Raw genomic sequence first — 27,834 nt, forward strand, 5'->3', positions numbered from 1 at the left:
ATTAAATCTGTGAGAAAAAAGTGAGCCACAAAACCAGGTGCCCTGGTAGAACACAGAGGATACTCTGGAGCCAGACAACAAGGCAAATAGCTTTATTTCTGCAGAAGGTGGGCACCCAACACACGGTGTGGTCAGCACCCACATGGAGTGAGAGGGCTGCTGGGGTTTTATTTCTGATGCAACAGTCTGTCCCTCACTCTCAATGGGTCACAGTTTGAGTTCATATTCCTGCAGGGTTGTCTAATTCAAAGGACGGGAGGGGTTGATATTTGAGGTTTGAAGATGGCCACCCCCAGGGGAGTGAAAGTCATGGAGCCAAAATGGCTGCTTAAATCTCCCTTGATTTCCAGAAAAGAATATTTGTTTATTCTCACAACTGGCATAATTATTATAAAGTCTTTTTTAAATATAAGGAGCTAGTTAGCTAGCATATGAGAATTCTGCTCCCAGGTAAGTAATTCACTGTCTGTAGGTATTGTACAGCCAGTCGTGTGAAAATATATAAAATATAACTCAGAGCCAGACCACTACTTTGTTTTAAAATTTCAAATCAATGCCCTAACCAGTTTGGCTCAGTGGATAGAGCATCGGCCTGCAGACTCAAGGGTCCCAGGTTTGATTCCGGTCAAGGGCATGTACCTTGGTTGCTGGCACATCCCCAGTGAGGAGTGTGCAGGACGCAGCTGATCGATGTTTCGCTCTTATTGATGTTTTTAACTCTGTATTCTCTCCCTTCGTCTCTGTAAAAAATCAATAAAATATATTTTAAAAAATAAAATAAAATAAAATTTCAAATGTAAAAATTAAATATGCCAAATAAGAGAAACAAAAAAAGTTTTTGATAAAGATTAACAAAAGGAACAAACAAGATAAGCAGAAGATAAAATATAAAGAACACAAGTTTTAAAATTTAAAATATGGCAAATGATAATGTTTAATAAAAATTCCTCATGATGCCGAACCGGTTTGGCTCAGTGGATAGAGCGTCGGCCTGCGGACTCAGGGGTCCCGGGTTCGATTCCGGTCAAGGGCATGTACCTGGGTTGCGGGCACTGCCCTACTGGGGGCTGTGCAGGAGGCAGCTAATCGATCTCTCTCATCGATGTTTCTAACTCTCTACCCCTCTTCCTTCTTCTCTGTAAAAATTCAATAAAATATATTTAAAAAAAAAAATCCTCATGAAGATTGGTCAAATGACAAAGAATAGTATAAGGAAAAGTATAAAGAAAAACAAAAAATAGAAAAGTAAATATATATTAATTACATCAAATGAAAAAAAAACCAAAATGAACATTTTTGTAAAGATAAATAAGACAACAAATCCAAAGAAATTATAAGGTAAAACACAAAAGAACACTTTAAAACAAATGAGGTAAAAAGAACATTTACTCAATGAAAAACAAAACGAAAATTTTAGATGAAGACAGATGTGACAAATGACAAGGTGAAAATATAAGAAAAAAACAAATATGAACATGCTAAAACAGAAGTCACAAAAACAAAATATGCCACGTGAAAAGTCCAAAATTAAAGTTTTTGATATAGAAGACTAACAACCGCTAAAGGAGAATGCAACAGGTAAAATATGAAGGAACTCAATGTCTGTTTCTTGTTGCCCCAACTTTGGGTGTTTTTTTTAAATTTTTAAATGTCTTTTTTTCATGGATTTCAGAGAGGAAGGGAGAGAGATAGAAACATCAATGATGAGAGAGAATATTTGATTGGCTTCTTCCTCCATGCCCCTACTCGGGATTGAGCACACAACCCAGGCATAAGCCCTTGACCATTATCAAACCCAGTTCCAAAACCTGCTAGGGCAACTTTGCTGTTTTATATATTCTCCAGAAACATGATTTGATCTAGGGCTAGGCTGAGTATATATGTAAGCAGTACTATTCTTCTGTTGTTCTATAAACTTTCCCTGAATCTAACATTGTTCCCTCCTCTTACATGCATTTGTTTGCCACTTATTTCTTTTTTCTTGTTCCACATTGCTAGAGGACTGGCAATGTTATTGATTTTCTCAGCAAATCAGGTGTTCAATGTGTTATTATAGTATGTTTTGATCTTTCTGTTATTTCTCCATTAACCTTCTTACTAAAAGAGTTGCTACATTTCTTTTTTTCTAAGATTTTTGATTTGATATCTTTCAATAATTCTTGTTTTCTGGTCATTACATTTAGAGTTATATATCAAGCTATAAATATTACTGCAGAACTGTCTTACAAATGTAAGTCTATGCTGTTTTCATTGCCAACTTGATGTATCATTTCATTTATGTCACCTTCTTTAAAAAATGGTTCAATAACAATTTTATGTTATGAAATCATAAAATGCAATTTCATTTTTTTAAAAATATATTTTATTGATTTTTTTACAGAGAGGAAGGGAGAGAGATAGAGAACCAGAAACATCGATGAGAGAGAAACATCAATCAGCTGCCTCCTGCACATCTCCCACTGGGGATGTGCCCGCAACCCAGGTACATGCCCCCTACTGGAATCGAACCCGGGACCCCCCAGTCCGCAGGCCGACGCTCTATCCACTGAGCCAAACTGGTTTCGGCAACGCAATTCCATTTTTTTTTTAATCTTTATTGTTCAGATTATTACATTAGTTACTCTTTTTTCCCCACCATAACTCCCCTCCACCCAGTTCCAACCCCACCATCTGCCCTCACTCCCCACCCACTGTCCTCATCCATAGGTGCACGATTGTTGTCTAATCTCTTCACTCACCCCCACACCCCTTCCCGCCCTCCCCCCCCCCCCCCAAGAATAGTCAGTCCATTCCCTTTCTATATCCCTGGTTCTATTACAATCAACAGTTCATCAGATTATTTATTCACTTGATTTTTAGATTCACTTGTTGATAGATGTGTATTTGTTGTTCATAATTTGTATCTTTACCATTTTCTTCTTCTTCCTCTTCTTACAGGATACCTTTCAGCATTTCATATAATACTGGTTTGGTGGTAATGAACACCTTTAGCTTTTTCTTATCTGTGAAGCTCTTTATCTGGCCTTCACTTCTGAATGATAGCTTTGCTGGATAAAGTAGTCTTGGTTGTAGGTTCTTGGTATTCATCACTTTGAATATTTCTTGCCATTCCCTTCAGGCCTGCAAAGTTTCTGTTGAGAAATCAGCTGACAGTCGTATGGGTACTCCCTTGTAGGTAACTGATTTTCTTTCTCTTGCTGCTTTTAGGATTCTCTCTTTGTCTTTTGCTCTTGGCATTTTAATTATGATGTGTCTTGGTGTGGTCCTCTTTGGATTCCTTTTGTTTGGGGTTCTCTGCGCTTCCTGGACTTGGAAGTCTATTCCTTTCACTATGTAGGGGAAGTTTTCTGCCATTATTTCTTCAAATAGGTTTTCAATATCTTGCTCTCTCTCATCTTCTGACACCCCTATAATTCGGATGTTGGTATGCTTGAAGCTGTCCCAGAGGCTCCTTACACTATCTTCATATTTTCGGATTCTTTTTTCATTTTGCTTTTCCGGTTGGGAGTTTCTTGCTTCTTCGTAATTCAAATCTTTGACTTGATCCTTGCGACCCACTGGTCTGCTGTTGGGAGTCTGTATAATATTCTTTATTTCAGTCAGTGTATGCTTAATTTCTAGTTGGTCCTTTATCACAACATCGAGGGTCTCATTAGATTTCTTGAGGATCTCACTACATTTATTGGCGGTCTCACCAGTCTTTTTGAGGGCCTTACTCAATTTATCAGCGGCTTCTAAACAGTTCTTTAAAGAACTTAAAAGTGTGGTTTTGAACTCTATATCCAACAGTTTGCTTTCCTCCAATTCTGTCATTTGTGTCCTGTTTCTTTGTCTTGGCATTTTTTATGCTTCGCTGTATCGATAGAGTGCCTTTCTGTGCTAAGTGTCCCAATTACCTGAGGTAGACACTCTTGGTGCACCCCCTTGTGGGCTTTGTGCACAGTCTTGTTGTGGTTAAGCCTTGATTGTTGTAGTTATCACTGTGAGGAATTGACCTCCAGGCCAATTGGTTGTGAGAATCAGCTGTGTCTGCGGTGAGAGAACTTCTGTGCTGGAGACACCCCTCTGGAGCTAGACTTGCTTCGATGGGGCTTTGGTGCTCACTGAGTCTGCCCCCTGAGTGTGTCTTTTATGGTTCCACAGAGCTGCAAGCTGGATGGTCCCACTCTGACCTCTGGGCTTCCTGGCTCCTGGATCTCTAGAAAGGTGCTAATATAGCCTTTGCCTGAGGCTATTCAGCAAAAACCTCCCTGCAGGGCTTGGGCGGGGCGGGTCCCACGGGATCAACAGGGCGGGGTTAGCAATTATGGCTGCTCTCAGTCTTGCCCTCAGAGGCTCTGCTTCTCAGTGTCCCAGTAGTCGCTGCAAGCCCCACGGAGAGAAAGCTGCCCTAGGGTTCTGAGCAATGCCAGACAGTCCCGCTTCTCCCATATGAGTGTGGGTCCTTAGAGGCTCGCCTGGAACTGGAGCTCAGAGCCTGAGACTCCCTCCTGATTGAAAACGACAACCGCGACCTCAGCCTCCAGCCCGCTCTGCATGCACTCCGCACCTTAGTATTTTACTTCAGTACTGCGCCTCCTCTGAGCCTCGGTATGCTTTTCTCTTTCCTCCTAGTTGTAGAACATCCACTCAGCCAGCTTTCCTGTGGTTCTGGATGATGTCCGTTCCGTCTTTTAGTTGTATTTTTGAAGTGGTTGTTCGAGGCAGCAAACTCCCGTGTTTACCTATGCCGCCATCTTGGTTTCTCTCCGCAATTCCATTTTAAAGGCATTCTTTCACAATTAATTTCTAATTTTGTGTATGTGGTCAAGGAAAAAATATAGGAACATGGTAAAACAAATGACATAAAAATAAAATATGGTTTTATTTATAAAATATAAAAAAAACACAATAAAACAAAATACATAAAATTAAAATAAGCTAATAATAAACCAAAATGAAAATTTATGATAAAGATGAGTAAGAAAAACAAGAAAGAGAAAGCATAATATAAAATATAAAGGAGCATGATTAATTAAAAATATAGATAAAATATACAAAATTTAAAAATGAAAATAAAAAATTTAATAGGGAAGGTAAATAAGACAAAAGACAAAAAGAAAGCATAAGATAAAATATAAAGGAACATGATACGATAATATATGAATATAAAATATATAAATGAACGAACGGAGGTAAAAGTTATTAAAGATAGATATTAGGATAACTTAATAAAAGAGTAATATACAATATAAAAACTCTTTCAATACAAATATATAAAATAAACTACAATAAAAATTATAATAAAGATACATAAGACCTAATACAAAAGCAAAGAATAAATATGAATCAAATAATAAAAATTAAGTAGTATAGTTAAAAATATTAAAATAAGTGCACAGTAACACAGATTAAATTTTCTAAAATGAATTTCCTCAGCTTTATTCCCTTTGTGCTCACTCTCATTTATCATTTGTGTGACAATACCTTTCTCTGCTACATCTTTTTTTTAATATTTAAATTCTTTATTAGTTAAGGAATTACAAATTTGTCATCATCCCCCCCATTAACCTCCATTCTCTCCACCCCCCACTCATGCTCTCATCCCCCTGTTGTCCATGTCCATTGGTTTGGTTTATATGCATGCATAAAAGTCCTTTGGTTGATCTCTTCTTACCCCCACCCTCTCCTACTCTTCCTCTGGGGATTAATAGTCTGATTGCTGTTTCTCTGTCTTTGGATCTGACCCTGTTCATCAGTCTATGTTGTTCTCTATATTCCACAAATGAATGAGATAATGTGGTATTTATCTTTCTCTGACTGGCTTATTTCACTTAGCATAATGCTCTCCAGTTCCATCCATGCTGTTGCAAAAGGCAAGAGTTCTTTCTTTTTTACCACAGCATAGTATTCTATTGTGTAGATGTCCCACAGTTTTCTAATCCACTCAACTACTGATGGGCACTTAGGCTGTTTCCAAATCTTAGCTATGGTGAATTGTGCTGCTATGAACATATGGGTGCATATATCCTTTCTGATTGGTGTTTTGGCTTCTTGAGATATATTCCTAGAAGTGGGATCACTGGGTCAAATGGGAGTTCCATTTTTAGTTTTTTGAGGAAACTCCACATTGTCTTCCATAGTGGCTGCACAGTCTGCATTCCCACAAGCAGTGCAGAAGGGTTCGTTTTTCTCCACATCCTCTCCAACATTTGTTGTTTGTTGATTTGTTGATGATAGCCATCCTGACAGGTGTGAGATGATACCGCATTGTCCTTTTGATTTGCATCTCTTGTATAATTAGTGACTTTGGGGATGTTTTCATATGTCTTTTGGCCTTCTGTATGTCTTCTTTCGAAAAGTGTCTATCTAGGTCCATTGCCCATTTTTTGATTGGATTGTTTATCTTCCTATTGTTAAGTTTCGTGAGTTCCCTGTAAATGTTGGAGACTAAACCCTTATCGGTGATATCATTGGCAAATATGTCCTCCCATGCAGTACACTTCCTTGTTGTTTTGTTGATGGTTTCCTTTGCTGTGCAAAAGCTTTTTATTTTGATGTAGTCCCATTTGTTTATTTTCTCTTTAGTTTCCATTGCCCTAGGAGCAGTATCAGAGAAGAATTTCCTTCGGCATATGTTTGCGATTTCGCTGCCTGTGGATTCCTTTAGTATTTTTATGGTTTCCAGTCTTATGTTTAAGTCTTTTATCCATTTTGAGTTTATTTTTGTATATGGTGTGAGTTCGTGGTCTAGTTTCATCTTTTTACCTGTATTTGTCCAATTTTTCCAACACCATTTATTGAAGAGACTGTCTTGACTCCATTGTTTGCTCTTGCCTCCTTTGTCGAATATTAATTGGGCATAGTGGTTTGGGTCGATTTCTGGGATCTCTATTCTATTCCATTGATCTATAAGTCTGTTCTTGTGCCAGTACCAAGCTGTTTTAACAACAGTGGCTTTGTAATACAGTTTGATATCTGGTATTGAGATCCCACCTACTTTGTTCTTCTTTCTCAGGAATGCTGCAGCTATTCGAGTTTTTTTTTTATTTCAGATGAATTTTTGAAACATTCATTCTAGATCTGTGAAACACGTCATTGGTAATTTAATAGGGATTGCATTGAATCTATAGATTTCTTTGGGTAGTATGAACATTTTGATGATGTTGATTCTACCAATCCATGAACATGGTATGTTCTTCCATCTGTTTATGTTTTCCTCTATCTCTTTTTTCAGTTCCCTGTAGTTTTTCACATATAAGTCTTTTACCTCCTTAGCTAAGTTTATTCCTAGGTATCTTAATTTTTTTTGATGCGATGGTAAATGGGATTCCTATTTTAGTCTCCCTTTCTGTAAGTTCACTATTAGTATACATAAATGCCTTAGATTTCTTGGCATTAATTTTGTATCCTGCTATATTGACAAATTCATTTATTAAGTCTAATAGTTTTTTGATGGAGTCTTTAGGGTTTATTATGTATAATATCATGTCATCTGCAAATAAGGACAGTTTTACTTCTTCTTTTCCAATTTGGATGCCTTCTATTTCTTCTTCTTGTCTAATTGCAATGGCTAATACTTCCAGTACTATGTTGAACAGGAGTGGTGAGAGTGGGCATCCCTGTCTTTTTCCTGTTCTCAGGGGAAATGGTTTTAGTTTTTGGCCATTGAGTATGATGTTGGCTGTGGGTTTGTCATATATGGCTTTTATTATGTTGAGGTATGATCCTTCTATTCCTACCTTGCTGGGAGTTTTTATCAAAAATGGGTGTTGGATTTTGTCAAATGCTTTTTCTGCATCAATTGATATGACTATGTGGTTTTTATCTCTCAATTTGTTTATGTGATGTATCACGTTTATTGATTTTTGGATATTGTACCATCCTTGCACCCCTGGGATAAATCCTACTTGGTCATGGTGTATGATCTTTCTGATGTATTGCTGGATCCAATTTGCTAGAATTTTGTTGAGTATTTTGGCATCTATGTTCATGAGGGATATTGGCCTATAATTCTCTTTCATTGTGTTGTCTTTACCTGGTTTTGGTATTAGGGTGATGCTGGCTTCATAGAATGAGCTGAGAAGTGCTCCTTCTTCTTGAATTTTTTGGAATAGTCTGCGGAGGATATGTTTTAGTTCTTCCTTGAATGTTTGGGAAAACTCCTCTTGAAGCCTTCTGGCCCTGGGCATTTGTTTTCTGGGAACTTTTTGATGACTGCTTCAATTTTTTCCATAGTTATTGGCCTGTTGAGAATCTTAGAATCCTCTGGATTGAGTTTTGGAAGATTGTATATTTCAAGGAATATGTCCATTTCCTCCAGGTTTTCAAGTTTGTTAGAGTAGAGTTGTTCATAGTATTTTTAAAAAATTCTTTGAATGTCTGAGGGGTCTGTTGTTATTTCGCCTCTTTCACTTCTGATTTTGTTTATTTGAGTCCTCTCTCTTTGCTTCTTGGCTCGCCTGGCTAGAGGTTCATCAATTTTGTTTATCCTTTAAAAGAATCAGCTCTTGGTTTCATTGATCTTTTGCACTGTTTTTTTTTTTTTTTTTTTTTTTTTTTTTTTTTTTTTTTTTTTTGGTCTCTATGTCATTTATTTCTGCTTTGATCTTTATTATCTCCTTTCTTCTGCTCACTCTAGGATTTTTTTGTTGTTCTCTTTCTAATTCTTTTAGTTGTAAAGTGAAATGATTTACTATCATTTTTTCTTGTTTTTTGAGGTAGGCTTGTATTGCTATAAACTTCCCTCTCAGGACTGCCTTCATTGTGTCCATAGATTTTGGATTGTTGTACTGTTATTGTCATTAGTTTCCAGGGTGTTTTTAATTTCTTCTTTGATCTCACTGGTAACCCAATCATTATTTAGTAACATGCTATTCAGCTTCCAAGTGTTTGAGTATTTTGGGTTGTTTTTATTGTGGTTTATTTCTAATATTATGCCATTGTGATCTAAGAAGATGCTTGGTATGATTTCAATCTTCTTGAATTTGGGTAGACTTTGCTTGTGACCCAACATGTGGTCTATTTTTGAAAATGTCCCATGTGCACTTGAGAAGAACGTATATTCCATGGCTTTGGGGTGAAATGCTCTGAAGATGTCAATTAGTTCCATCTGATCTAGTGAGTCATTTAGAATTGCTGTTTCTTTACTGATTTTTTTTCTAGAAGATTTATCCAGTGATGTCAGTGGTGTGTTTAAGTCCCCTGCTATGATTGTGTTGTTGTTGATCTCTCCCTTGTTATTTTCCAGGAGGTTTTTTATATATTTTGGTGCTCCTGCATTGGGTGCATATGTTTATAAGGGTTATATTCTCTTGTTGAATCGATCCCTTTAGTATTATGAAGTGGCCTTCCTTATCTCTTGTTATGGCCTTCACTTTGAGGCCTATTTTGTCAGATATAAGTATTGCTAGCCCAGCTTTTTTTCCATTTCCTGAAAGATATTTTTGCATCCCTTCACTTTCAGTCCATGTGAGTCCCTTTTTCTGAGTTGGGTCTCTTGTAGACAGCATATATATGGGTCATGTCTTTTTATCCATTCAGCCACTCGATGTCTTTTGATTGGAGCATTTAGTCCATTTACATTTAATGTTATTATTGAAAGTTACTTGCTTGTAGTCATTTTTATTTTTGTGCCTGTGTTCCTTGTGTAACTTTTTTCTTACCTTTATACTTGTGCTTTTTACAGCATTCCCTTTAGCATTTCTTGCATTGCTGGCTTGGTAGTGATAAACTCCCTTAGCCTTTTTTTGTCTGCAAAGCTCCTGATTTCCCCTTCAATTTTGAATGATAGCCTTGCTGGATAGAGTATTCTTAGATTCAGTCCTTTGATTTGCATCACTTTGTAAATTTCTGTCCATTCTTTTCTGGCCTGATGTGTTTCTGTTGAGGAATCATTTGATAATCTGATGGGGGATCCTTTGTAGGTGACTCTCTGTCTCTCTCTTGCAGCCTTTAAGATTCTCTCTTTGTTTTGTACATTTGCCATCATTATTATGATGTGTCTTGGTGTGGGTCTTTTGGGGTTCATCTTGCTTGGGACTCTCTGTACTTGTGTAACTTTTTTCTTCCCCATATCTTGGAAATTTTCTGTCATTATTTCTTCAAATAGATTTTATAATCCTTGCTGCTCTTCTTGTCCTTCTGGCAGCCCTATTATGCATATGTTACTTCATTTCATGTTGTCCCAAAGCTACCCTTAGGCTCTCCTCCTGCTTTTTAATTTTTTTCTTCAGTTGCTGTTCAGATTGAGCTTGTTTCTCTACATTATCTTCTAACTCACTAATTCAGTCCTCTGCTTCTTCTAGTCTGCTGTTGAAACCTTCCATGGTGTTTTTTATTATAGCTACATCACTTTTCATTTCTTCCTCATTCTTGCATAGTTTGTTGATTTTTCTCATCCATCTGGTGAATGAATTGTACAACCATTACTCTGAATTCTTTTTCTGTCATGTTGCATGCTTCAATTTCATTAATTCCCCTTTTTGGCGACTCCTCATTTTCTTTCCTCTGGGTGTTGTGTCTTCTCTTCATTTTGATTATCTCCCAATGGTTAAAATGTCGAGTTGCGTGGGCCTGGGCCGTGTGCAGTGGGAGCCTCACACCACCCTAGTGTCACTGAAGAGTTCTGACACTAAGATGTGTGGTTGCTATGGGTTGGTGGGAACCAGGCTCTCTCAGAGTCAGTGTTGCCAGCGCTCAATGTGGCCTCATGTGCGCCCTTAGAATCAGGGACCCTGCCTGCACCGTGCTGAAGTTGAGACCCCCCTGGAGTGTGTTGAAAATCATAGCCCCCTAGCATGTGCCAGGAGTCAGAGTTCCCCAAGAATCCAGTATCAGAGTCTGTTTCTTTGTGCGACCTCTCATTGAGAATCAGGGTCCCTGTGTGCCCCTGCACCAAGAATTGGAGTCACTGGCTCTTAGTATGAATTCACATAGAATCAGGAATCCCAGGCACAGGTGATAAGAAACACAGTCAAGTCACTGGTGCTCGGTGCTGCCTCCTGCCCAGAGAATCGGGGTACCTGGGCCCACGCTACATGGGACAAATTCCTGGTGTTTGCACTTTAGCTCCCAGGCCAGGGCTCCTGTAGCCTGCACTGCATCCAGAACCCATTCCCGGTGTTCACACATTAGCTCCCAGGCCAGGGCACCTGTAGCCAGCACTGCAGCAGGACCTGTTCCCGGTGTTTGCGCGTTAGCCTCCAGACCAGGGCACCTATAGCCGGTGTTGTGTGGGATCAGTTCCTAGGTGCTCCTGCACTTCCAGGCTAAAGTTCCTGTAGCAGCACCAAGGCCCAGGCAAGGGGTGGCTCTATCAGTTACTATGGCGCTACCCACAAGCCTGCGGGGAAGGGGATGGGCTCTGTAACTCACAGATCTGCCGCAGAGATTTCTGGAATTTTGGTGTCCATGGGTCTGTAGCTGTGGTCACAGGTCTCTGTCCCAAGTGGCTGCAGGGTCCTGGTATGCGTCTGAGATCAGACTGGGCGGTGCTAAGGCCAGGATCCTAGTCTTGAGCAGCTTTGTTTCTCAAGATGGCGTGGGCGCTGTGCCAGTGCTGGCTGCCCAGGAGTGTCAGCGCAGGGAGCAGGTCTCCTCCATCTAAGACTGCATGGTTTAGCAGCCCCTTAGAAGACCTGCAGAATCGAACTGTCCCTAGCTCATACACACACACACCACACATGTCCACACACTCCTCTATCACTTCCTTGCGCTCTCACACTCTCCCATCCTACCTTCCTGCAGGTCGCCATTTTTTCCTCTCTCTGCCACATCTTGAATATGAAATTAAAACATTATACATTTCTTTGAGCACTCAGAACACACTGATGAATATTTGCTACATACCAGCCTTAAAAAAACAATTTCAGCAAATACTCATAGACTTATTTGTACAAACAGGTCCTGGGAAAACTGTGCTACCAAGCTACATCCAATTGACCCAAACTGGAGTGATACCATAAACTCTTCATTTTGCCTTTGGACAGGAAGTTCACTGAATAAAAGGTAAGGGGAAATCAATATGCTGTTCTACTCAATAGTAACTAAATAACTCTTCATAGTAGATTTTTTTAATCCTCACCTGAGGATATTTTTTCCTTTGACTTTTAGAGTGTTTGGAAGGAGGGGAGAGAGAGAGTGGAGAAGAGAGAGATAAACACTTTTTAAATAATTCTTTTTTGTTGAAAGTATTACATATGTCTCTCTTTTCCCCCCATTGACCACTCTAGCCCACCCCACTCCCCACCTCCGCCCAAGGCCTTCACCCCCTTTGTCTGTGTCCATGGGTTTCCAGATATGCATGCAAGGTCTTTGGTTGATTACCTCCCACCCAACCACCTTCCCCTGCCTTACCTCTGAAATTCCACCCTCTGTTCCATGCTTCTGGATTCACTCTGTTCATCTATATCTCTGGATCCGCTCTGTTCATCAGTTTATTTTGTTACTTAAATTCCACATATGAGTGCAATCATGTGATACTTCTCTTTCTCTGACTCACTTATTTCACTTTGTATGATTCTCTCCAGGTCCCTCCATCCTGTCTCAAAGGGTAAGAGATTCTTCTTTTTACTTCTGCATAGTATTCCATGGCATAAATGGACCACAGCTTTTATATCCACTCATCTATTGATGGGCACTTAGGCTGTTTCCAGATCTTAGCTACTGTGAATTGTGCTGTTATGAGCATAGGTGTGCATACATTCTTTCTGATTGATGTTTTGTGTTTCTTAGGGATATATTCCTAGAAGTGGGATCATTAGTCAAATAGCAGTTCCATATTTAATTTTTTGAGGAAACTCCATACTGTTTTTCAAAATGGCTGCACCAGTATCCATTCCCATCAGCAGTGTACTAAGCTTCCCTTTTCTCCACATCCTCTCCAGCACTTGCTGTTTGTTGATTTGTTAATGGTAGCCATTCTGACAGATATGAGGTGATACCTCATTGTTGTTTTAATTTGCATCTCTCTGGGGATCAGTGACTTTGAACATTATTTCATATGACTTTTGGCAATCTGTATATCCATTGTGGAGAAGTGTCTATTTAAGTCCTTTGCTCATTTTTTATTGGGTTATTTGTCTCCCTTTTGTTAAGTTGTATGAGTCCCTAATATATTTTGGATATATAACTTTTATCAGATGTATCATTGCCAAATATGTCCTCCTGTATAGTGGACTTCCTTTTCATTTTGTTGATGGTTTCTTTTGCTGTGCAGAAGCTTTTCATTTTGATGTAGTTTCACTTGTTTATTTTTGAGATAGAGAAACATTGATGTGAGAGAGACACATTGACTGGTTGCCCTTGACAAGAAGTCAAACCTGCGAACTTAGTCCCAGGGCTGATGCTTTAACTACGGAGAAAAACCAGCCAGGGCTTGGCGGGTTCTGTTTTATTAGAGAATTCTTGCAGACTTTTGGGTTAGAGGAGTAGTAGACTGGCTCTGGAGCCCGTGTATTAGGATGCAAATCCCTTCCTAGCCTCTAACTAGGTGTGTGAAAATGACTAGTCACTAACCTTTTTTGTAATTCAGTTTCCTTATCTGCAAAATGGGGTGAAGATATTGCTAACATCATAGGATTATTGGGATGAATATGAGTTAATAAATGAGAAATTGTTAGCTGTCACTAGAAAGACTGATATTGTCTCATGCACAAGAAAACAGCTATTTTGAGTCTTCTTGTGGAAAGTAAAAATCATAAACTTATATTTAAATTAAATATTTTACTCTGTGATAATTGCAGATTCATAACCAGTTGTAAGAAATAATGCAGAGACATCCAGTGTACCCTCCAACCAGTTTCCCCTAACTGGGTACTAAACTATAGTAGGATACCACAAGGAGGAAATTGACATTGATGAGGTCCACTCATGTGATTCAGATCTCACCAGTTTTGCAGATGTGTGTGTGTGTGTGTGTGTGTGTGTTTATTTCTGTGAAATTTTGTCACCTGTGTAGGCTAGTGTGTCTACCACCAGACTCAAGATACAAAACAGTTCCAGCACCACCAGGACCCTTCCCAGCCTAGTATAGCCATACCCAACTTTGTTCCCATCCACTGCCTCCAACATACCCTCTGGCAACCAAGTAACTTTTAGCAATCTGTTCTCATTCTTTATAGTTTTGTTATTTCAAACATTATATAAATAGACTTATATATCATGTATTATGCCTGTTGGGACTATTGGGCAATATAATCCTTGATGGCCATTTCTAAGCTTCCTGCCACAGGAGAACAAAAGACCAGGAAAACTCGCTGGACACCAGGAGTCAGACCATAAAAGGGATGGAAACTGTCCTTAAGGCACCTGATCACCCACCTGCATTCCCTCCACATTCCAAGCCTAGCAGTTCAGCCCTCAGAAACACTAACAACAAATTTCCCACCAGTGACTGCATATAAGGATGGAACTCCAGCTCCTGGTTGCTGCCATCATTAACCCAGTGTTCCCTTGGCTCAGTGCTGTGCAGCCCTTCCCTTTGGGTATCCCACCCCTTTCCTTAAAGAAAGTCAATTTTCTTTTTTTTATTGCTAAAGTATTACAAAGGGTATTACATATGTGTCCTTCCTACCCCCCACCCCCGCCCTTGACAATCCCCTGGCCTCCCTTACCCCCCAGTGTCTTATGTCCTTTGGTTATACTTATATGCATGCATACAAGTCCTTCGGTTGATCTCTTACTCCCCTCCCTCCTGCCCCCCAACCCTCCCTGGCCTTCCCACTGCAGTTTGACAATCAGTTTGAGGCAGCTCTGCCTTTGTATCTATTATTGTTCAAAAGTTTGTAATGGTCTTCATTATCCATGAATGAGTGAGATCATGTGGTATTTTTCCTTCATTGACTGGCTTATTTCACTTAGCATAATGCTCTCCAGTTCCATCCATGCTGTTGCAAATGGTAAGAGTTCCTTCTTTTTAACAGCAGCATAGTATTCCATCGTGTAGATGTACCACAGTTTTCTAATCCATTCATCTACTGATGGGCACTTAGGCTGTTTCCAGATCTTAGCTATGGTGAATTGTGCTGCTATGAACATATGGGTGCACATACCCTCTCTGATTGGTGTTTCTGGTTTCTTGGAATATATTCCTAGAAGTGGGATCACAGGGTCAAATGGGAGTTCCATTTTCAGCTTTTTGAGGAAACTCCACGCTGTTTTCATAGTGGCTGCACCAGTCTGCATTCCAACCAGCAGTGCACAAGTGTTCCTTTTTCTCCACATCCTCTCCAGCAGTTGTCGTTTGTTGATTTGTTGTTGATAGCCAGTCTGACAGGTGTGAGATGGTACCTCATTGTTGTTTTGATTTGCATCTCTCAGATGATTAGTGACTTTGAGCATGTTTTCATATGTCTCTTGGCTTTCTGAATGTCCTCTTTTGAAAAGTGTCTATTTAGATCCTTTGCCCATTTTTTGATTGGATTGTTTATCTTCTTTTTGTTAAGTTGTATGAGTTGCTATAAATTTTGGAGATTAGGCCCTTATCAGATATGACGTTGGCAAATATGTTTTCCCACGCAGTGGGTTTTCTTGTTGTTTTGTTGATGGGTTCTTTTGCTGTGCAGAAGCTTTTTATTTTGATGTAGTCCCATTTGTTCATTTTCTCTTTAGTTTCAACTGCCCTAGGAGCTGTATCAATGAAGAAATTGCTTTGGCATATGTCTGAGATTTTGTTGCCTTTGGATTCTTCTAGAATTTTTATGGTTTCCTGTCGTACATTTAAATCCTTAATCCATTTTGAGTTTATTCTTGTGTATGGTGTAAGTTGGTGGTCTAGTTTTATTTTCTTGCATATATCTGTCCAATTTTCCCAACACCATTTATTGAAGAGACTATCTTGGCTCCATTGTATGTTCTTGACTCCTTTGTCAAATATTAATTGAGCATATTGGTTCGGGCTAATTTCTGGACTCTCTATTCTATTCCATTGATCTATATGTCTGTTCTTGTGCCAGTACCAGGCAGTTTTGAGAACAGTGGCTTTGTAATACAGCTTGATATCTGGCATGGAGATCCCACCTACTTTGTTCTTTCTCAGGATCACTGCAGCTCTTTGGGGTCTTTTTTATTCCAGATGAATTTTTGGAGAGTTCGTTCTAGGTCTTTGAAGTAGGCCATTGGTATTTTAATGGGAAATGCGTTGAATTTATAGATTGCTTTGGGTAGAATGGACATTTTCATGAAGTTGATTCTACCAATCCAAGAACATGGTATGTTCTTCCTTCTCTTTATGTCTTCCTCTATCTCTTTTTTTCAACGTCCTGTAGTTTTCTGAGTAGAAGTCTTTTACCTCTTTAGTTAAGTTTATTCCTAGGTAGCTTAATTTTTTTGGTGCGATGGTAAATGGAATTGTTTTTATAATCTCTCTTTCTGACAGTTCACTATTGGTGTATAGAAATGCCTCAGACTTCTTGGGGTTAATTTTGGATCCTGTTACATTGCCAAATTCATGTATTAAGTCTAGTAGTTTTTTGATGGACTCTCTAGGTTCTTTTATGTATAGTATCCTGTCGTCTGCAAATAAGGACAGTTTTACTTCTTCTTTTCCAATTTGGATACCTTCTATTTCTTCTTCTTGTCTAATTGCAATGGCTAATACTTCCAGTACTATGTTGAACAGGAGTGGTGAGAGTGGGCACCCCTGTCTTTTTCCTGTTCTTAGGGGAAATGGTGTTAGTTTTTTTGTCCATTGAGTATGATGTTGGCTGTGGGCCTGTCATATATGGCTTTTATTATGTTGAGGTATGATCCTTCTATTCCCACCTTTCTGAGAGTTTTTATCAAAAATGGGTGTTGGATTTTGTCGAATGCTTTTTCTGCATCATTTGATATGACCATGTGGTTTTTTTCTTTCAATTTGTTTATGTGAAGTATCACATTTATTGATTTACGGATGTTGTACCATCCTTGCATCCCTGGGATAAATCCTACTTGGTCATGGTGTATGATCCTTCTGATATATTGCTGGATCCGATTTGCTAAGATTTTGTTGAGGATTTTGGCATCTATGTTCATGAGGGATATTGGCCTGTAATTCTCTTTCATTGTGTTGTCTTTACCTGGTTTTGGTATTAGGGTGATGCTGGCTTCATAGAATGAGCTTGGAAGTGTTCCTCCCTCTTGAATTTTTTGTAGTAGTCTGAGGAGGATAGGTTTTAGTTCTTCCTTGAAAGTTTAGTAAAACTCCCCTGAGAAGCTGTCTGGTCCTGGGCTTTTGTTTGCTGGAAGCTTTTTGATGACTGCTTCAATTTCTTCCATAGTTATTGGCCTGTTGAGATTTTTAGATTCTTCCTGATTGAGTTTTGGAACGTTGAATTTTTCTAGGAATTTGTCCATTTCCTCCAGGTTGTCAAGTTTGTTGGAGTAGAGTTGTCTGTAGTATTGTTTAACAATCATTTGTATTTCTGTGGGGTCTATTGCTATTTCGCCTCTATCGTTTCTGATTTTCTTTATTTGGGTCCTCTCTCTTTGCTTCTTGGTGAGCCTGGCTAGAGGTTTGTCAATCTTGTTTATCCTTTCAAAGAACAAGCTCTTGGTTTCATTGATTTTCTGTATTGATTTTTTGGTCTCTATGTCATTTATTTCTGCTCTAATCTTTATTATCTCCTTCCTTCTGCTCACTCTGGGGTTTTCTCATTGCTCTCTTTCTAATTCTGTGAGTTGAAGAGTTAGATGATTTACTACCATTTCTTCTTGTTTCTTGAAATAGGCCTGTAGAGTTATAAACTTCCCTCTCAGGACTGGTTACATTCTGTCCCATAGGTTTTAGATTGTTGTGTTTTCATTGTCCTTAGTGTCTAGGATGTTTATAATTTCTTCTTTGATCTCATTGGTAACCCAATCAATATTTAATAACATGCTATTCAGCTTTCAAGTGTTTGAGTATTTTGGGTTGTTTTTATTGTAGTTTATTTCTAACATTATGCCATCGTGGTCTGAGAAGATGCTTTTTTTTATTTCAATCTTCTTGAATTTGTGGAAACTTTGCTTGTGACCCAATATGTGGTCTATTTTTGAATATGTCCAATGAGCACCTGAGTGGAATGTATATTCCATGGCTTTGGGGTGAAGTGTTCTGAAGATGTCAATTAAGTCCATCTGATCTAGTGAGTCATTTAGGATTGCTGCTTCTTTGCTGATTGTTTGTCTAGAGTATTTATCGAGTGATGTCAGTGGTGTATTAAAGTCCCCTACTATGATTGTATTGTTGTCGATCTCTCCTTTGATATCTTCCAGGACTTTTTTTATGAATTTGGGTGCTCCTGCATTGGGTGCATATATGTTTACCAGGGTTATATCTTCTTGTTGTATTGATCCCTTTAGTATTATGAAGTGGCTTCCTTATCTCTTGTTATGGCCTTCACTTTGAGATGTATTTTGTCCAATATAAGTATTGCTACCCCAGCTTTCTTTTCCTTTCCATTTGCCTGAAATATATTTTTCCACCCCTTCACTTTCAGTCTGTATGAGTCCCTTCTAATGAGGTGGGTCTCTTGTAGACAGCAGATGTATGGGTCATGTTTTTTTATCCATTCAGCCACTCGATGTCTTTTGGATGGAGCATTTAGTCCATTTACGTTTAAAGTTATTATTGAAAGGTACTTGTTTGTAGCCATTTCTTTTTGTGTGTGTGGCTGTTTTCTCTCTGAGTTTCATATTTCTTCTTTTTACACCAGTCCCTGTAGCATTTCTTGCATGGCTGGCTTGGTGGTGATAAACTCCCTTAGCCCTTCTTTGTCTGTGAAGCTTCTTATTTACCCTTCAATTTAGAATGATAGCCTTGCTAGATAGAGTATTCTTGGATTCAGTCCTTTGCTTTGCATCACTTTGTAAATTTCCGTCCAGTCTTTTCTGGCCTGATGTGTTTCTGTTGAGAAATCATTTGATAATCTAATGGGAGATCCCTTGTATGTAACTTTCCGTCTCTCTCTTGCAGCCTGTAAGATTCTCTCTTTGTCCTGAACATTTGCCATGGTAATTATGATGTGTCTTGGTGTGGGTCTTTTTGGGTTCACCTTGTTTGGGACTCTCTGGGCTTGCATGACTTTTTTCTTCCCCACCTCAGGGAAGTTTTCTGATATTATTTCTTCGAATAGGTTTTCTAATCCTTGTTCATCTTTCTGTTGTTCTGGCACCCCTATTATTCGTATGTTGTTTCATTTCATGTTGTCCCAAAGCTCCCTTAGGCTCTCCTCCTGTCTTTTAATTTTTTTCTCCAATTGCAGTACAGTTTGTGTGTGTTTTGCTTCCTTGTCTTCTAATTCATTAATTTGGTCCTCCGCTTCTCCTAGTCTACTGTTGATACTTTCAATGGTGTTTTTTATTGCAGCTATATCGCTCTTCATTTCTTCTTGGGTCTTACTTAAGTTGTTGATTTTTTCATCTGTTTCTTCTAGTTTCTTGCATATGGTATTGATTTTTTTCCTCCATCCAGTGTATGCACTCTAGGACCCTTATTCTGAATTCTTTTTCTGTCATGTTGCATGCCTCTGTCTCACTTAGCTTCTTTCCTGGTGAGTCCTCCTTTTCTTTCCTTTGGAGGTTTCTTTGTCTACCCATGTTTGATCTCACTGACATATCTAGATATTGAGTCGTTCAGTGGCTGCTCCCTGGGTGGCGGTGGCTGCTCCCTGGGTGGCGGTGGCTGCTCCCTGGGTGGCAGTGGCTCCTCAGGTTGTGGTTGCTCCTTGGGCGGTTGTGGTAGCAGCTGCTTCTCTGTTGGTAGCAGGTCCTCTTGTGGGTGCTGTTCACAGTTGTGGTGGCTCTTCTGGCTGATGGAGGGAGGCTTCAAACACAGTAACTGTTCCCCAGGCAGAGCGTGTGGTGATCAGGAGGCCGCTGTTTCTTGGATCTGTTGCGTTGATTTAAAGGCACAAAATACAACACAACAAGGCACAACGTACCAGGCACTGAACACGAATGTATTTACGATATTAATAACTGAAATAAAGGTGGCCACCCTAGCTAAGAGAGTTAGTAGATAAGGAAGAAAGAAGAGAAAAAGGTAGAAGAGAAAAAAGAAAGAAAGAGAAAAAAAAGGAGTGCAAAAATGAAATTGGAAAAAGGGAGGGGAAAAAGAAGAAGAAAAAAAAGTAAGAGAGAAAAGAGAATGAAGTAGAAGAGGGGAAGAGACTATTTATATGAGGAGAAAACTCCTATAGAACTGCCATTAATCCCAACAAATTACAGCAACAGATTCCTGGAGATGAATACAAACTACAAACAACCAATAATATCAAGCTATGCAAGGGAAAACAGAAGCACAGAAATAACGGGGGGGAGGGGGCAGAAAAATAAAAAGAATAAGCAGAATAACCTCACAAACAATCCTTAAAAAAAACAAACCAATATACTCGACAATCAAGCAAACAACAATAAAACAATAGAGAGATAAAAGAAGAAGAAAAAATTGGATAGTGAAGAAAGATAAGGGAAAGGTGTAGAAGGATTTAGAACAGGGGATTGGACATAGGATATATAAGTAGGGTGAAATTTTGACAGGGGGTAAAAAGAATAGGGAAAATCTAAAGCTGGAGTAGGGTAAGAGAAACAGGACAACAAAAGGGAAAAAGTGGGGAAAAGGGTTTTAGCACAGAGGCAAAATTGAGGCAGAGAAAAATGTTCCTAAAGGAACGATGAATGTAGAATAGAGAACATTAGTCCCAAAATAAAATAAAGAGAAAATAAAATGACACTAAAAAATGGTAAAATGGTAGCAGTAATAATACTAGTTAAAAATAAAAATGTAGTAATTGAAAGGGTAAAATCAGGTGAGAAAAAAAGGGGAAAAAAAAGAACAAAATGGTTTCTTAGTTAAAAGGTGAAAAAATAATTTAAAAGAAATAAAAATGTGCAGTAATGAAGGTGCTTCAGATCTTTTACTCTTCTTTTTGGCATGCCCAGAATTCAGGAGAATGTTGATTTTCCCTCTGATACACTGTTCCTCTGTGTTGTAAGACACAGTCCTGATTTTAAGGCAGGCCGTATTGGTTCCCCATACTGCCTTTATCTGTATTTACAGAAGAGTCAGTTCATTGCTCTGCCTCTGGGTGGCAGTGTGTCTGGATTGCCCTCCGAGGCTATAAGTCCTCTCTGACCAGGAGTTCTCTATTGTACCTGAACCAGCTCTGCCCAGAGCTGGTTCCCCAGTTGCCACTCCCAGCTCTGTTTCCCAGGCTCCCCAAAAACAATCTTCCCCTACAGGCTCCGCTAGGGAACCCAACTGGGCAATCCCATGCACTGGGTTCAACAATCAAACTCACAGATTTAAGAGGAAGTGTGTAAAGAAGAGCCTGGGAAGCTGTGTGAACTCGCAGGGCTCCACCTTCCAGATCTGTGAGGAGTCTCTGCATGCGCTCTGGCCCCTGGTGCCAAGTAGCCTGCTGGAAAGATCTGAGGCTGCCCCTTTGCAACCAGTCCAACTATGGGCTTATTTATAGTGTTCCCTTCTGCCAGCAGCCCTGAGGGAGCCCTTCCCCACTTGCGGGTCACGATGGCCCCCCCCCCCCCCCCCCCCCCCGCGTGCACACTCGCGCGCCCTCCTTGCTCCAACCTGAATTGCAAACCGCACCTTTGGGGGAAGTCTAACCTTTCCTTGGGGGGAAGCAGGGCTCCTCTGAGTTCATGTAGTCGTGCTGCTTGAGAGCCATTGCCTCGGGGTTAGTAGCCGATCTCTGGATGCCGGTAACAGCTACTCAAGATGGCTCGGTCTCACGGCTGAGCCGGCGCCCCAGGGGAGGTTTCAGCCTCAATCTCTAAGCGTCCCCATTTTCTAGGAGTTCTCTGTCTTTCCTGGCTGCAGACTGTCTCTCAGCTGAATCTCCTCTGCTTATTCGGGCTGTATGTTACCTGTTTCAGCTGCTCGCCCTTATCTGCTCTGGGACAAAGCACCTACATGTGGGTCTAAACCTCTGCCATTTTTTCTCTCTCGAAAGTCAATTTTCTTAAATCACCGGCTGAGATGGCTGTCTAGCCTACCAGCACACCACCATGTTAACTATCCACCATCTTCACCTTTCAATTCCTTTTGAAATAGACTTTTTTAAAACAGCATAATTGCCTTGAGATGCATCCAGGTTGCTGCATATATCAATAGTTTTTCTCTTTTATTACTGAGTAGCATTCCATGGTGTGGAGGTACTACAGTTTGATTAACCGTTTACTCATTGAAGGACATCTTGGTTGTTCCCAGTGGTTGACCTTTAAGAGAAAAGTTGTTGAGAGCACTCCTGTACAGGTTTTTGTGAAATTTGTTTCAAGGTCTCTGGATGAAATGTACAATGGTACAATTAACTGCTGCATCACTTGGTATTTGCATGTTTAGTTTCATAAGAAACTGCCAAACTTTTCCAGAATGGTCATTTTGTATTGCTACCAGCAATGTATGAAAAATTTGCATCCTTGTCAACATTTAGTGGTGTCACTGGTTTTTTTTATTTGAGCCTGATAGGTGTATGCATTGCTTTTTAAATTTTTCACCACGATCTTCCAGCTTTAAGCCTTCTGACTTTCCATTTCCTGGTCAGTAATAACAACAGTTGCCCATTTTTGGAGCCCATATTATATGGCAGACACTGTACTAGGTATTTTATATACATCCAGTTGCTTTTAATTAATTAGGAAGAAATTAATGGTGACTGACTGACTGAACGAACGAATGAATGAATGATCTATTACAATCTCCTCAGAGAATGGAAACTAGATTCAGAGTCCTGAAAATTCTGTCCACATGGGACAGACTCCCTGTCCGTCCAGGGCCTGAGAGCGATATCTCAGAGAGACCCTTTGCTGCTCTCTAGAGAAATAGTCATTCCTGCTTTGGGCCTTAGGTCCTAAGGTATTAAGAGTCATTTTCACATACAGAGGATTTTGAATACCTTTCAAGTTTCTCTCATAATCACCAAACACAAATGGCCCACAAGAGCCAGAATGTCAGCAATCTATGCTCCCCTCCTGCAGTCCATCATCCCTTCCGCATCTACACAAGCCTCCCCTTCCCTCAGCAGAGGGAGGTTGACTTTAATGACCAAGGGCAGAGTCATGGTTCTGCTGCCACAGCTAGCTTCTGCCTGTCCCCTTCACTCTTTTTTAGCTCATTTCTTGGGCTCTGTTCTACCATTTATTGGTTCACTGGTTCATGTCACTGATATTCACCTGGGAAGATGTGACCCATCCCATGGTTCTTCAATAATCACAATAGCCTGCTCCTGGAGATGATGGAGCAGTCCCAGGACACATCACCCTCACCATTGACCTCGCATGGAGCAAGGACACTGGGTTTGTCAGTGTGAGGTCTTCAACCCTGTCAGTTCTGGCAAAAGTGAGCCCCTCAGGCTGGATGTAAAATATGAGTGGCCTTCCTCCCCTCCTCTATGTTATTAAACTATGAATAAATTTTTCTTCCTGAAAATGAGGCTATGATGCACTTTCTAAATAGGTTTCTTGTGAATAGTCAAAGATAAAGGTGGAAAGTCTTTAGAAGACCTGCATTGAGTCAATATATGCTCTAAAATGTGAACTGACATTGTCGTTATTGTTGACTCAGGGTCACATTCCACACCAGAACCCACCTCTGGTTGGCCTCAGTTGCATCATCTTGACAGTGGAGGCAACACCAAGTTCTTCAGAAGATGGGCAGTGACCATGAAATGACCAGTGGAAGCATGTGATTAGCTCACAGGAACCTGAGCTCTTTCCCTCCTCCACGTGGTCATGTGGATGGCACCTGGACTCTGAAATGGACAATGGGAATAGACAGGAGGTAAGATGGAGATGAAATGCACTCAACAGAAAGCAGTTTGTCCACATCGTCCTTCTCAGAGGTGGGAAAGAAGAGAACCTGAAAGCCCAAGTCTCAACCTGGGACAAGGTAAAACCTGGAGGGAAATAACAGTCTCCAGGCAGGTTCCACTCCCATCTACAGACCCTACCACACGTAAGCCTTCCTGAGAGGTGCTTCATAAGTAGCAATGTGTGAATCAGGAACATGATTCTCTATAGAGATAGGGACTCCTGGTGCTGATAGCAGGGTTCATACAGGACAAAATCTCTTCACATGAAGTTCCACCATCACCACAGAAAGATGCACCAAGGCACACCTGCTCACAGGTACAGCAGCCCAGGCTGACTCATGCTAGAAGTGAACCCCAAAGTCATGGGACATCCCACGCCCTCCATGCCTATTCCAACCCCTTCAGGCTTTGCGCTCTTGGGCCAGCACCTCAATCCCAGCCTCCACGGAATAGCTCTCACATCACTAAGTCACAGAGATTCCTGGACATTGAGACAGGATGGCCATGTGGAGCCTGACCTCATTCTTCTGCAACCTCCCAGGGCCCAGGAAACTTTCCTTCTTTGATCTTCCTTTTTTCGGGGGCTCAAGGAACTGCACAGCCCTGAACCCCACTTGGAAAAAAGCTGCCCCTACACTCTTCCTGGCTCTATGTGGACAGCTGCCCACAGGTGGGCACAGATTGCACAAGTCCAGAGGGTTTCCTCAAGTAGCTTACAACATCCAGTGCCTATGGGATGGACAGCACTATGGGACTGACCGGTGGTACTGACTGACTTCTCTACTCCCCAGGCTCAGCTCTTCTCACAACTCAGTCATGCTTATGAGTTCCACCCTCACTTTTCACAGCTGTCCACAAGGAGCATCTCACCTACCTTAGCATCGCAAGCCTGGGCACAGGGATAGGGCCTGCCCCACAGAACAACTGAGGGGCCGCATACAGAAAAGAGACAACGCTGAGGTACCCAGGAGAGAAGCACCCAATGTTCCCATCCAGGCAGGTGACTGAGCTTTCACATTTCTGAGGCCAGCTCTCAGGGGTGGGGAGCAGGAGGTTGGGAGGTTCTGATGCAGAAAGGTGGCTATGGAGGTACTCAGTGAGCTGGAGAGAAACCTGGGGACAGTTCAGGACCTGGTGTGATGAATGGATCAGAGTAAAGAGAGAAGCAAGAAAGATGAAACAAGCTGCCCCCTCATCTCAGAGACCATGGGGACAGTGAGCTCTGAGGGAAGTGACTGCACAGAGTCCATCTTGGGTCCTGCCAGGACTGCCCTCCAAGGGCATGTCCTGGGAACACAGCTCAAGGGGAGGTGACCTTGCCCCATCGTGTCCCTGAGTGCTGACTGGCCCCTGCCTGCCCTGCTCTGACCACCCTCTATGTCCCTCTCAAGCCCTGGCATGGCCGGGCCCCTTTATGAATTAAGTTTGGAGGAGCTGAGTATCTTGGAAGCATCTCTGACAGATTTATCAGAAAGTGACCTCACAAAACAGCAATAACAACAACAACAAAAAAACAACAACAACAGTAGTCTACTTAATACATGGGCGAGGGACCTGAATAAACACTTCTTCAAAGAGAACACACAGAGGACCAATAGACATATGAAAAGATGCTCATTGTCACTAATCACCAGAGAAATGCAAATAAAAACCACAGTGAAATATCTCCTCACACCTGTCAGAATGGCTATCATGAATAAAACAAGTGTTGGCGAGAATGTGGAGAAAGGGAAGCCCGCATGTACTGTTGGTGGAAATGCAGATTGGTGCAGCCACTGTGAGAACAGTATGGAGGTTCCTCAAATATTAAAAATGGAACTGTTTTATGACCCTGCAATTTCACTTCTGGGGATATATACAAAGAAACTGGGAACACTAATTCAAAATAATACTGCTGCCTATGTTCATTGAACCATTATTTACAATAACCAAGATATGGAAGCAACCCAAATGCCCATCAATAGATGAAGGGATACAAAACAGCTGTGGTACATTTATTCAATGGAATACTATTCGACCATTAAAAATGAAGTATTAGCATAATGCTATGCTAAGCAAAATAAGCCAGTCAGAAAAAGATAAATATCACAGGATCGCACTCATTTCTGGAATATAACGAACAACATAAACTGATGAAAAAAAACAGATCCAGAGACAGAGAAGCATCAATAAGACCATCAAACCTCAGAGGGAAGGAAGGAAAGGGTGCGAGTAATGGGGAGAGATCAACCAAAGGACTTGCATGCATGCATATAAACACAACCAATGGACACAGACACCAGGGGGTGGTGGCATGAGAAAGGGTTTGGATCATGGGGTGATAAGGATACATATGTAATATCTTAATCAATAAGGAATAATAAATAAATAATAAAAGGTTCAAGAATGAAATTTTATTTTTTCCAACAGCATAAATGGACCTGGAGAACTTTATGCTAATTAAATGGGACAGTCAGAGAATGGTAATTACCGTATAATTTCACTTGTATGTAGAATCTAACAAACTTAAACAAACAAAATACATACAGACTCAGATACAGAGAATAAACTGACAGCTGTCAGAGGGATGGGGGTGGGGGACTGGGTGAAAAAGGTAAAGAGATTAAGGGAAAAAATCACACACAAGCAGTAAGGTGGATTACCACAGAAAAAGGAGGCATGAGATTAGAAGAGGGTAAATTGGATAATTGGTGATGGAAGGAGACTTGACTTTGGGTGCTAAACACACAAAACCATATACAGATGATGTATAATAGAATGGTACATTTGAACTCTATATAATTTTATAACTCCACTAGAGGCCCAATGCTCACAAATCCTGCGTGATTAGGGTCCCCAGTCCTAGCCTGGCCTCCATCGAATGGTCTCTGCCGACCTGCAATGCTATGTAAAGCTCCTTGCTCTGGGATGCTCCATGATGCTCATGGCCCCTCGACTGCACCACGAGGCGCCCCCCGCCACTTCACTGCTCTGTGAAGCTTGCTGCTACCCTGGGAAGCTCACTGCTGGACACTCCGCTTAACTCCCCTCCCCAGACACTGCTCCAGGAGGCTCCTCAAACCCGGAGACTGTTCTGTGAAACTCCCCTGCCTCGAGACTGCCTCAAAACACTCCTTGCCACTGGGGAGAATGCATCTCTAAGCTCATGGCCAGCCCTCAAAGCAATCCACCACCACTGATCAATGGTCCCCAGTCCCGGCCTGCAGCCAGTAGCCCCTCATGGTGAGCAGCTCAGGGACTGGGGGTCTGGGGACACAGAGGTGCTCCATGCACTTCATGGTGACTGATTGCCTATTGGGTCGTGACAGCACCTAGCTCTTTATATATATTAGGATGTCACCCTAATAAATTCAATAAAATTAAAACAACAACAACAAAAGAGCAACCCTTACCTCCAGGACTGCTAAAGCAGCGACAGGGGGACAGCTCCCTCATGTTGGGTTGGACGATTACTGTCCCCAGTCCATCTCCAGAGGGCCCACCTCCATCCCAGTCACCCAGCAGGCACACTTCTTGTAGCAGATTGGAAGAAACATGGCCGGAAGTGACCCAGACCTTTCCTCCTGCAGCCCATCAGTCTGTAAGAGCCAGTATCTTACCTGGAGACAAATAGGGTAGGAATGAACACGGTCCTCTCTAGTGGGAGGATTTGAAGTCTGAAAGGAAGGGTGTTGCTGTGTGATTCTATCGTAAGGAGGGCAGGGACACGTAGGAGGAGGTTTTTATAATGTCCTCACCATTCCTTCCACCACCTCTCAGACTCTGGGCAGAATTGGTTGCCCAATCTTTGGTGTGACACTTAAATTATCAACTTCTATTTCTGTACTTCATTCATCCCCACATGTGGCAGGTCGAGCAGGTGCCTTCTCCATGGAATTTTGAGGGAAATGATCCTAAAAACAGTTTCCTTCCCCCACCCAGCACCATTTGGGCACTTTTTTTTTTAGCAGTCAGATGCTTTCCAACTTTATGGGAAAATGTGACTCCCTACTCTTTCTATAGGGGTAAGAGAAATGGACAGAGAGAAATCTCATGAGTGTTCACAGATACTCCTGAACTTCAC

At 40.9% G+C, this 27,834-nt stretch overlaps 1 long non-coding RNA gene across 2 annotated transcripts in view; it reads left to right on the forward strand.

Moving 5' to 3' along the window:
- The window catches only part of LOC138996736 (uncharacterized), a 47,058-nt gene extending 20,375 nt beyond the window's left edge, over positions 1–26,683 (forward strand). The window contains exons 2-4 of one of the 2 annotated variants that reach the window (XR_011468854.1): positions 11,884–11,988; positions 12,510–12,532; positions 23,525–26,683. This is a non-coding gene — a long non-coding RNA (uncharacterized lncRNA). The remainder of the gene's footprint in view (positions 1–11,883; positions 11,989–12,509; positions 12,533–23,524) is intronic. The other variant, XR_011468855.1, reaches the window with a different exon arrangement.
- Positions 26,684–27,834: the final 1,151 nt, after the last annotated feature.

This window comes from Myotis yumanensis, unplaced genomic scaffold (genome assembly GCF_028538775.1).
Source record: "Myotis yumanensis isolate MYYU_CA2020_CCGP unplaced genomic scaffold, mMyoYum1.0.hap1 SCAF_18, whole genome shotgun sequence".
NCBI lineage: Eukaryota > Metazoa > Chordata > Mammalia > Chiroptera > Vespertilionidae > Myotis > Myotis yumanensis.